The sequence below is a fragment of the Delphinapterus leucas genome, chromosome 1, assembly GCF_059928025.1.
Source record: "Delphinapterus leucas isolate spDelLeu-1000000601 "Yukka" chromosome 1, BTC_Dleu_Yukka2, whole genome shotgun sequence".
Lineage (NCBI taxonomy): Eukaryota > Metazoa > Chordata > Mammalia > Artiodactyla > Monodontidae > Delphinapterus > Delphinapterus leucas.
Window position 1 is genome coordinate 83,908,273 of NC_143129.1, and position 12,459 is coordinate 83,920,731.

At 42.1% G+C, this 12,459-nt stretch overlaps 1 protein-coding gene across 1 annotated transcript in view; it reads right to left on the reverse strand.

Annotated features, from left to right (window-relative positions):
- Positions 1–11,135, reverse strand: part of LOC149750664 (uncharacterized) — a 70,684-nt gene extending 59,549 nt beyond the window's left edge. Inside the window, exon 1 of the mRNA XM_022583902.3 lies at positions 10,854–11,135. The gene's annotated coding sequence lies outside the window, so the exon portion shown is untranslated. The remainder of the gene's footprint in view (positions 1–10,853) is intronic.
- Between the last annotated feature and the right edge of the window lie 1,324 nt (positions 11,136–12,459).

Here is a 12,459-nt window from a genome sequence, read left to right on the forward strand (position 1 = left end):
AAGATGAGCATATAGTCCATTGACAGAGCTTGGGAAAAGAGGACTTGAGCAAAGAACCAAAATAAATCAAAACAATAGATCTTAGCTGGGTTTCTACCTCACAGCGTAAAGACAAGTATGGACATTCTCACTGCAAGTGGATATGGTACGTATGCAGAAGATGTCTACTTGGCCTCTATAAACAGGATTAAGATGTGGAAACTCCATTTAATTAACAACCTGAAATAACAATCAGAACACACAGACTACCAATCGTGAGTATACTTACGGAGACAAGACAGAATGTTTTAAATTAGGATGTCTCAAAAATTTTTCAGAAATCCTGGTATTGTATGTAAGGAAAATTGGGAAGTCCCAATTACAGAGAAAAATCTCCAATCAAAGTGTAGATGGATAAATGACCTATCTGCCGGTACCTTAGTACTACTTAATACCACTCAGTACAGCTGAGAACTGATACTGGCGTACCATTTTGCCATTGGAGGGATTTGCAGGCCCTTGCTGGTTTGCTGGACAACTATAGATCCCCAACTGAGGATGCACAGAATAGAGGATTCCATTTTATGATTCCTTCAATAAAAATATAGATAAGTATAGATGAGAAAAATGCCAATATGCCTCTATGATTTTTCCTTTAATTTTTAAAAATTTAAAAACATTTTTAAATTGAAGTTTAGTTGATTTACAATGTTGTGTTTCTGCTGTACAGCAAAGTGATTCAGTTATACATATATATATTGATACATTCTTTTTCATATTCTTTTCTATTATGGTTTATCACAGAATACTGAATATAGTTCCCTGTGCTATACAGTAGGACCTTGTTGTTTATTCTCTATGATTAATCAGAGTAAATATTTCTCCACTTTTAGTCAAAGAGCCTAATCTTTGAAAACTCTATTATCTGGCGATATATTACCACAGTAGTTAGCTACTTTATACCACCCTTTATAAAACGCTTGACGTGAAGAAAAAGGAAGCTATAGAAGCCTTCTAGTACTTTGATATTCGTCCCCTCAAAACCATTGCAAACGCCAACTCCATCATGAAGCCTTCCCAAGTTCCTTCCACCACCATTCCCTTCACCACCAAATTAATGTTCTCTCTCTTGATTCCACAGTCCTTCGAACCATTGCTATATGCTTTATCATTTGTTGTGTGAGCACCTATCTCCCTCCACCAGAATGAAAGCACCTTAAAGAGAGAGATTCAGCCTTACGCATTTTGCATTTCCACAGTGTCAAGCCTATTTTTCACTGCCTGACCCACAATAGATATTCAACACATGTTTGTTAAATCATTTCACCAGGTCTGAGAGACCTTATTTTGACATATTTTAATTATTAAAAAAATTTTCCCTTTGAACCCTTTCCAAAATTTGCCCTTGCTGTCTAATCACGGCACTCAGATTCAGATGCAGCATAAGTGTGTGTATGGCTACCGCTATTCTTCATCAATCAGCATGTTTGTCTGGTAGTGAACTGCAGAATTATTGCCCTAAATCAGACCTGAATCATGACTTAGTCATATTCATCAACTCTGTGATTTTGGAAAACTTTAGAGTCAGACTGACCTAAGTTCAGATAGACTTACACACAAGCTCTGATTGTCACTTACTAGTTGTATGACTTTGGGCAAGTTAAACTCTCTAGACCTTAGTTTCCTCTACTATGAGATGAAGACATGAATAGCACCTATCTTGGTTTAAATATGACAACACGTGGAAGGGTTTGGTTAAGTGCTTTACACATAGCAAGTACTCCATTAAGTATTATTATTGTATCCTCATTCATAAAGTAGAAATAACACCTGAAACTTATATAATACTGTACCTGTACCTCAATAAAAAATAGAAATGATAATACAAGACCTGCAGGACTGCTATAAGGAATAAATGATATGACAAGCAAAATTTTGCCCAGCACATTGTTTAGTCAATGTTTCCTTCCTTCCTATGTGCTAGAATAATTGCTACAATTGACTGAGCACCTATTACATTCTAGGTAATGTGTACCAGTCACTTTAAATATATTATGCCATCTAATTTAATTCATATAATAAGCTATTGAAATAATAATCATTAGCCCTATTTTACAGATGAGTAAATTGAGTTTCAGAGAGAATAAATAACCAGCCCAAGGTCACATCACTAGTTGATGACAGATTATTCCAGAAGAAGCTAAAGATAAGAGGAATCAAGTACAGAACAGAGAAGTAGAGGAAGAAAATACAGGAAGAGAATATAGGCAGAAACTCCTTAACCTTAGTATTCCTATTTGTCCTCTAGCCCCCAATTCCAGGATGATGCTTGCTTTTTTTTTTTTTTTCTCCATGGCTTGCAGCATGCGGGATGCGGGATCTTGGTTCCTGGACCAGGGATGGAAACTGTGCCCCCTGCAGTGGAAGCACGGATTCCTAACCACTGGACTGCCAGGGAAGTCCTGATGCTTGCTTTTTAAACTAGCCTCTGGGATCCATACCAATATAGTCTCCCTTTCACTATTCACCTACTTTCGTTTTCAATAAATATATGAAATGATGTCACTCATTAAGAAGTAACTCTAGGGCTTCCCTGGTGGCGCAGTGGTTGAGAGTCCGCCTGCCAATGCAGGGGACGCGGGTTCGTGCCCCGGTCCGGGAAGATCCCACATGCCGCGGAGCGGCTGGGCCCGTGAGCCAGGGCCGCTGAGCCTGTGCGTCCGGAGCCTGTGCTCCGCAACGGGAGAGGCCACAACAGTGAGAGGCCGGCGAACCGCCAAAAAAAAAAAAAAAGAAGTAACTCTAATACACTTCCCTCTCTCAATTTCTTTCCTGGTTATAAATTTGCTATTTGTTCCCACGGTCTCATCTCAGTTATAATAATCATCATCCATGAAACATTTTAATTTTTAAGAGTCTGGTTATCCTTAATTTCTTAAACTTCCATAATGGGCTCATAATAGACATGTCAAGTACCTTTGTTGCCAGCTACATGGAAGGGAAGATGGCCCTTCCATAGCTCCTACTAAAAGGCAATCCAGTTTTGTACCGAACGACAATCCCCCGTTCCCACCCACCTCCTTTTGCTATAACACCCTAGACTAGAGGTGTAGTTCTGACCCTTGGGCAACTCCAATCACAGGCTGGTTAAAGTCCTGTAAGGAAGGGAAATGGAAAGATGAGTTGGATTCTTTCTTGGGAATCTGAATTAGGGAATTCTGAGAGAATGAAGCAATTAACAGGGAATACTACAAATGGAAGAATATAAGGACAGACGCTATGAGGAAGAAGCCAGGAAGGAAGTAGGGTAGAGATGGTAGGGTTTTGGACATGGGGGGGTCTTAGCAAGTCAAAGAAGCAACAATTCCGTGTAAGCAAAAGCTATGAGATTGAGAGCAGTTACTCAGAATAAAGCTAGAAGACCAAACCAGCAGGTAGCAAACGGAGCCCAAGTAAAGCAGACACACAGTGAGAGGACGGGATGGATAGAAGACAGAAAGTTGTCCCTAGAGCTGTTTCAGTAGCTGAAAGGTTTCTAATTCTGATTCCAGGTTCCATCTGTGAGCATCCTCACAATGAACGCCCCTTTTCTTGAGGAAATTTCAGTGAGTCAGTTCTTTGCAACCAGAATGCCTTTTCTAGAGGGTTCAAACCTTTTTTAGAAGATGAAAGTTAAGTTGTACTGTTCCCCTTCTTTGTTTCACATGGGTCACAATTGCGGATTCCTGGAAGTCAGTCACTCGCCTTACTATCCTGATTGTCCCGACTTCCCCAAATATCTCTATATTTTCCCTGTTCTGAGATAGAAGAAAGTTCTCTTCAGCTACTACCTAAATATCAAAACAAATTTCATCAACTCATTTATCACCTGATTCTTCGAAATAAATAATAAACTCTTAGGTAATGGAAGCACAAATCCAAGAATGGGAAACATGACAAATAAGCTGTAGGGGAGAAAAACTGGACATAAGAAAAAGGGGATTCAAGGGTATAAAAATACTTCGTTATGAATGTGTAACTTATTCTTTGCAAAGGGGGGAGAAGAATGAATACCCTAATATAAGAAGTTTCCGTTTTTTAAAATGTGGGACATAAAATTGTATAATTTAAGATTTTTACCTGTCATTCTTTTTGTATTTAGTTAAATTTATTAAAAAGCTATATTTCAATATAAACTGTTTATTCATTCAACAACATTTATTGATCACCTGCTCTGTTTCACCCGATGCTAGGCATTAGGGGTACAAAAGCCAAAGACAGCCCCAATCCTCGATGGGGCCACAGACCAGAGTGGGAGCCAGATGATTCCAGTGCAGCGTGATAAGGGCCACATAAGTGAATGCCCAGCCCAGGGACAGTGGAGCAGAGGTAGGGTGGTTTGGGTCTAAGGAGCTTTCCAGAAGAAATGCCCAGGATCAGTTTTAAAGGAGTAGCGGGAGTTGGCTTGGAAAAGACAAGGCAGAAGAATGTTGCAGGCAGAGGTGCCTGGGCACCGGCACAAGAGCTAAAATCCTGCATTCTTTAGAGTATGGTTGCCTTAAACAGCCCAGTATATCATGGATTTCTGTACAATAAATCACCACTCCTCAGAGCAAGTGTGCCCTTGACCTGCATTCAAAAAGTCCCTCGTCCACAGACCCTCAGTGAAATTTTCCTCCTCAAACATATACTAACTACACAAGCCCCAAGGGTTATAGAGAGTCCAATATATCTAGTATTAGGCAAGATAAAGCTACCTCAAGATTCACAAGTTTCTCTTCTGAACAAATGATGGCTTGGCTTCGTTCAACCACCATTACTGTTAATTTTGAGTTTGTGAATTTATTTATCAAGAAAAAGAGTGATTCTGGTTTTCACGGAAATCATTTCAGTTCTCCAGAGCTTTAGATTAGAGGCATGTTGAATCTTTAAGTGAATAGCATAAAAATGCTTTTGATAATTATTTATATCATTAAAAATTAGATTGACAGCAATAATATGTACAGTATTATTTTCCATCATAGTTTATCATTTATCAATAACCAAACATTACACATATTTCTAGAGAGTATATTCTTACATTCTAAAAAGTGTGCCGGTATACTGTTTCACAAACCGATTCCTGTTTCCTATCTTTAAAGTCAATAATGTCTTTCTCTTATGTAGCTCCTTCCAAGGATTGTTATGTAAGGTTAAGCAAGATATCCAATGTCAGAAACTTTAAGCAATCAAGAATAAAAGAACAATATAAGTGAAAAAATTATTATATGTGGTTTTCAAAATTCCCTTCCCTAGTTAGAAAGTAATTATATATTATATACTATTTTTTTCCAGACAGAAATAAGACCAATTCAAAGAGAGTCAGTGATTTACTAATCGTCAAAGCAGCCTTGAACTGGTCCCCCTTGCTACAAGGAAGATGATATTTCTAAAACATGGCAGAAGAACTTACTCTGGGGTTCTAAAAATTGCATTAAAAGCTACCATGTAAAATTTTCAAATTATATCTTTTCAAAGCTTTAGCCAATTTCAAATGAATAGTGCTTGGAATTACGCATAGAAAACATGCTTAATAAAAATGTCATTCACTCTCAACCCTCTTTGTCCCACTCTTGGCCACATTTCAGAAGCAATTTATTACTCACATCCTAAAGGCATCATATATATATATATATATATATATATATATATGCACACATACATTTATTTATTTATTTATCATCATATCAGCAAGTCTTCAGCAATATCCTTCAGGAGTTGCATATCATAAAGATCATCAACAGTCCTGTCATCCCCAAAAGCATAACATTAAACATACAGCATGTATCATAAACACTATAATTGCTTAAACCGGTCCCTTGCATCCGCAAAACAGCATGTAAGCATAATGCAAAAAGGAACAGCACAATTTCTGTGAAAAAGCTGTGAGAATGGTGAAGCTAAGAGATGTACCCAGTGCCCGTCCATTTTAAATTCATACTTATTATACAGGAAGACATGCATTCAAAATCGTCGATTCTTTTGAAAATGGTTCTTAAGTCTCCTTGCACATGTGCCTACACGCTGACTGGCAAATTCTCTTAAAATCCATAAGTTAAAATCCCACTTTTTCCTATTGTGCTTTTCACTTCAAAATGTCAACACAGTTTGGGTGTAGAGGAATTAATCCCATATATCCACAAAAGTCACATTGCCCCTTTGGTAACCATAGTTCTTGAACTGGGCCTTGTGTAAGGTGACCAAAAGATCAGATTCATGGAAGATCCTATGCATAGAATCAGAGAAATACTCAATAATGCAGCTGGAAGGAAACAGAGAGGATTTAGTCCAACCTGTTCATTCTAAAAGAGGTCCGGAGAAGAAGAACGGGGAGTCAGTCCTAGGTCATAGATTGGCAAATCCCAAACCAGAAACTGGTCCAATGTACTTTGTAAAAAAACATGTAATTATTCAATAAGAATTGGGGATCCCTCTCTTCTGATCAACATTCTAAATCTTAGTCTTTAAAAAGGGGGCCAAAACTAAAGCAATTATTTTAATGCCATGTCAACACAGTACTTTTGACCTGAATATCACGGTGATTTGGTGACTGCCTCACCCCTTTGCTTCTCAACTCTTGAAGAGACTTAACCTAAATGGGGAGATTTAAGCAGTTGGCCATCTTGCCCCTATGTTCTTGTGAGTCCTTGGATGAGACACATAACCTTACTCAAATATAACAGAAGGATAACAATATAATTAACTAAACAATATTATTTAATTACAAGAAAGGACTAAGCAGATATCATTTTAAAGTGGATTACCATGTCAAGACTTAAAGGAAATGTAGAAAATTTCCATTTTACATCTTATATGTATATCTCTTTGGGAGTGGGTGGGGCCACAAAATTTCCTTCAGTAAAACTACATGCAAAAGCAGTGCTTGTAACCAAGGAGTTTTGGTACTGTCTTCCATGTTGTACTGGTTTTAACTTCAGTAGGACTAGAAGCTCTAGCACTTTTATTTATACAAGTATCCACACACTGTACCTTTTAAAATATCATCACAGTCTTCATTCTTATTCCCCCAGAGTTAAGGATGACTGGGATCACTGCTGCCTGGCTCCCCAGTTCTGTTCAATCTTTTCCCCAGCCAGATTCTTGTTTTCTTCGCTTCTTAACTCCCCACTCAGATTACCCCTCTCTTTGGATTACTCTTCCAAGGCAACTGGAGCGCCTCCCCCAAAGGCAGCTCCCCAGTGAGTAACAAGGGGGGTTGGGAGGAGTGTCTCGGAAGTGATCAAATACATGCAGATGAAGTCATACAGCTCACAGGAGAAGGCAGTGGCCACAGGTGCCAAATGCAGGCGACTACCCAAGCGCCGCATAGGGCAGTTGCGACAATGCGGGTCAGCAACCTCACTGAGTAACAATGTTGGGTGCGTAGAAATGACTCTTTTTCACACGACTTGACCACACAACCTGTGTGGAGTCTCAAAGTATAGGCGCCAGACCTATGATTTATGTGTGTGTGGGGGGCATATCTGTCCTCCTTTTAAACTACGAAATTAATCTAAAAAACGATGGATTGACAACATTGAAGACAACACCTCTGAGTACTGAGAAAGACGCGATGTAGGAAATAGTGATACAACTGTTAACACAAATCTGCCTGCAAGGAAATAACTGGCATTTCAATCAAATATTCTCTCCAAACAAGACCATAAGTGGGGTGTCGGCGTGCTCCTACCTTTGACCTCATAAAACCAGTAAGATTTTAATAACCCAACCAAAAGGCGACCCATGGAAGAGATTTAAAAAATGTCCTCCCTTTATAGACACGTGCCCTTGTTGGTAGGGATAGGCAAAGCCATTTCATTACACTGCTGTCTTTGCAATTCCAAGATGACAGTGATAACGGTGGAGTGGCCTGCAGCTAAGTGTTTAGTATCAACTGGAAGAACTATGGAACCAGTACAGTGAGACAAGAGCCTCACTAACCACATGCCCCCCGCCCATGCGCATCTGGTTTAACAGTGCACAGAGGCTATAGCTAACGTGAATCACCCAGATAATGACAGTTATATAGGCTGGCTCACAATGAGTGTGAACTTGTTTAATAGTACAAGTGTAAAAGGGTTAGCAGGCATTATTTGTGTCTCCGTTGTATTGTGCAGAGGAGGGTGGGGGGAAGAGAGAGAGGGAATTTTCTGCTGTCTTTGGAAACACTGGACTCCGTGTGAGTAGGAATGCCACCAGCGGAATGCAAGTTGGCCAGGGCAAGAAGTGCTCAACCACAAAGGCAAAAAGACAGTTAGCTTATGCCTAGTTACAAACTTCAGGTCAATGACTTATACAACTTTACGCCCTGCATTACCGTATCTGCATGCTGTTCAATGTATATTATCAATCTTTTAATTACTAATTTGTTTATGCAGTTAACGTTGATTCTACCACCAAGACTGCAAGCTCCCTGAGAGCAAGGGTGCATCTGCCTTGTTCTTTCCTACATCTTCAGTGCTCAGCAAGGTGCCTGATACATAGCAAGTGCTCCTAAAATACTAGTTGAATAAACAAGTGAACGCACGAATGAATTCATGCAAATTCATGTTGTGACACATGTTTGCCACGTTTGTGCCTTGAGCAGGGCTCAGTGTGCTGTTATAACAGAGCACAGCAAAAAGAACTCCAAAAGGCGCCTCTCTTTGGCTGGCCCAATGCTGGGGTAGGCAAAGTCAACTGTGGAGGCCAGGTAAGGGTGGCTGGCATAACAACTGACACGCAGGGCACTCTGAACCCCAGGGTGTGATCCAGATGCAACCACAGCTGCATTGAGCCCCCTCAGATCGTTGCTGGGCTTTAGTGTCCTCATTTAAAACTTGAGGAATAACCTTTCTTTTCCCTTGCAGTTCTGAAATTCTAACCATTTAGGAAGATATCTGGACCCTGAAATCTTGCCAGAGACAAACCATGGTAAGACCTTCTGCTTACAAAGTAGAAAACAATTAATTTCTAAACTATGAAGTTCCGTTCTAGTTCAATGAAACATATTGGGGGGTAGGGGTGGCTTCTTGCCAGATCCCAGACAGTTAATACCTTCCCTTCATCCTTTCCCACACCCAGAAGTCAGGTTCTCTAGGCCGCAATGGGAAGAGCATAAATATTCTCAACCAGGGCTGGTGCTTTGCTTCAATCTCTAGCTATCACAGGGAGTCGGTCTGATAAACATTTGCAGTTAGAATGGAAGGAAGCACAGCCTCCCAGACTTTCACCGATTTTTTTTTTTTTTTTTTTTTGGACAAGTGGCAGAGTCACAGAAAACCTAGAATTAGGTAAGAAAACAAAATTCCTTCAGAGAATTCAAAGAGAGCTACAACTGAGAGCCTTGAAACAATCACTGTTATAAGAACAGAGGAAGGGAAACCCACAATTCAAGAAAACAAGCAGACCTTTTTTTTTCTTAAAAAATTTTTTTATCTGACTATTAGGCACCGATTTTAGTCCTTTACTCGCATCTCTCAAGATGTCACTTTAAAAAGCTAAGGTTTTATCCACAAAACCACCAGCGAGTAAACAGCCTTCACATTCTTACCCTCACACACACAGTAAGATATTTACTCTCTGATAAACAGCAATTGTAAATAAATCTTGTTTAATCTCTAAAAGCCAAAATAAAAATCTTTAACCTCCAAGGTAGAGTTTATAGATGTGCCTGCACGCCCTGCCAGCGCCAGAAAACACAAGGTCTTGAATAAACTCCTATAACGGGAGGCGTATTTTCTGTCTCAAGCATCTTACATTGACCTTCTTTTTAAAAAAAATATGTACCAAGGAGGAGGAAAGGGGAAAACCCAACCCCTCCCACCCCATTCTCTGTACAAATCGGCCAATAAATCTAACGAAAAGACACAAGAGAAAAGGACAGAAGCCAACAGGTGGAAAAAGGCTTTTTGTTTCCTTAGAAATGCTCAGACACTTGATCTGTGTTCCTCGGTCTATTTGTCTCAGGGTGTCTTAATGATGGTTTTATTATCGTGATGATGATGATCAAGAACAATGATAACACTTCTACTTTGTGATTCCACAGCATTTCTAGCTCGAAGCTTTCTCCACGCGTTTGAGACAGAATGGTATGTGTTCCGTTTTACCAAATCCCAGGGAGGCATGCAGCATCCCCGGTCGGCTCTCTGGATTTTACAGCCGGGGAAACTGAGGCACGGGGCAGCCCACAACTGCTTCACGGTCCCTACCACCAGAGAAATCCCTGAGACGGGAAAAGTTTCTGGATCGTCTGGCGGCAGAGTTGTCTTGCCCTCCCTCCTAGCCTGCCATGCCGCTCTTCCTCGGAGCGTCTGGGCTCGGGTGGTAAGGATTGGGGTACCTCCCCTTCACGACGAGCCACGCCAGGGCAGGGTGTGGGAAGTCCACACACGCACACGCACACAGGCACACTCGCACACACAAAGCTCTGTGCAATCTCTGCAGGCACTCGGCAGAGCCTCAGACGGCCCTTGCTCAGCCTGAGAAGGCACAGCTCAAGCTTGCAAGGAGGCCTCCTTGGGCTGCGGGCTGGGGCTGCTCCGAACGAGGGCTCTGCCCTTCTCTCGCTCTCTTTCAGGCTGCTCTCTCTCTCTTTTTTTCCCCCCTCACACCCTCCACCCTCACACCCTCCTCCCATCCCTCTCCATCCACCCCTTCTCCCCCAACAACCCAGAGGCACAGATCGTGTTACTGGGGTTCCCTAGAAAGAGGGGCCATCCCCAGCTCTGAGCGCCTGCAAAGACTTCCAGGGGCAAGGCTAGAGCTCCAATTGCAGGACCCCAGCGCTCGTCCTGAGCAGCGCAGAAATGAGACCCCGACTTCCAGGCACGGGCGAACCAGCCTGCCACAGAAGAAGGAATTGTTAGGGCTCTTACCTTTTTTATGAGGAGAAATTCTGGAGAATCATTTCAGAAACTGAGGGGGGAAAGTGAATGAAGACAAAAAAGACCCTTTTCCTGCAATCCCTGGCCTCCTGGTATCAAGACACTAGGACAACATCAAAGCAACTTAGGGGGAACACTTTAGGGGCCTATTGTCTGCTCTGGTCTGATCTGTTTTTCTTCTGACTCCCCCTCTTGCTGCGGTGACACTTGGTACGGCCCAGGCATTCATGCCAAGTAGCTTTCACACATGGAAGCTTGTCTCAAGCAATTGCTGACAAGCCACAAACAAGACATTCTCCCTCCCTTCTCCGCGCCCCCCCTCCTCCCCCCTCCACCTTTTCCTCCCCCCCCCCCCCACCGTCTCCCCTCCTCCTTTCTTCTGAATGCAAACTAAAACTCTCCAGTGACAGGCAGGCTCGCAGGCTTGGCCTAGCTGCGCACGCAGACACACACACACACACACACACACACACACACACTCTCTCTCTCTCTCTCTCTCTCTCTCTCTCTCTCTCACTCTCACACGCAAGCAGCTCAGCTAGTTGCTGCTGCACTGGTGGAGTTAAGAGACAGGAAAAAGCCTAGGCTGAGTTGGGGGCAGGGAGAGAAAACGAGAGGGAGAGGGAGAGCGGGAGAGCAGCCTCCTGTGTCCTGGTAAAATGGCAGAAGAGAGGTGAGCCCTCTGCAAAAACAGCAGTGGCCACTCACGTGTGCACACAGACACACACTGGGAGGCAGTCTGAGCTCCAGGAAGAGTGAAATCAATGACTCCACAAAGGAAAAAGCCTTGTCCCGTCAGCTGCAGCTTGGGGGAGTGGGGAGATAAGAGAGTGGGTGGACCCAGGGCTGGGGTTTCTGTTGAATGTTTAGGTGGTTTTCTTCTTCACAGTAGAAAAAAAATGTGTCCCCTAAGGATCTAGTCTTTCTTCACTGCATAATGGAGTCTAGAACTGAGCTACTAGTTAAAATAAAACCAGGAAATGTGGTAAATGTGTGAGTAAACTTAACTGTGGGTTCAACTTGTACCCAAGATATTTTTAAGTGGAATTAAAAATAATTTTTTTTTTTTTAGCAGAAACCCTAGAGAGCGGTAGCAAGGAGAGTAGTAACAAGTAGTATAAACTCTGGGAGCTGTGAAGTGTGATGCTAAAGTTACTGATTGCCAAGCTGCTGGAATTTATGGAGGGTGGGCACTGAGAGTTGGAGGGGGGAAGGGTGAGTCTCTGTGAGCTGTTTTCGAGGAATGAGGGGGGAATGAGGTAGGATAATGAACATGGCAAGAAGCAAGCAGGAATTTGATTGGTGTGGAGGGAGGAGGAAGGTGGGGGTGTAAAGGAGGGAAGAGAAAGAGAGGAGGAGGGAAGAGAAAGAGAGGAGGAGGGAAGAGAAAGAGAGGAGGAGGGAAGAGAAAGAGAGGAGGAGAAAAACCACCGCATTAAAAACGAAGAAGAAAAATGGAAGCCCAGAGATTGAAACATGCGGAGTAAGTGAGATGGCAAAAGAAGGCATAAAACGTGAGCAAAAAGGAGCACAAAGGATGTGCAAATTTGCAGATGGCATGAAGTCAGGAGGGCCAGTCGAGATCAAGAAGAAGGAT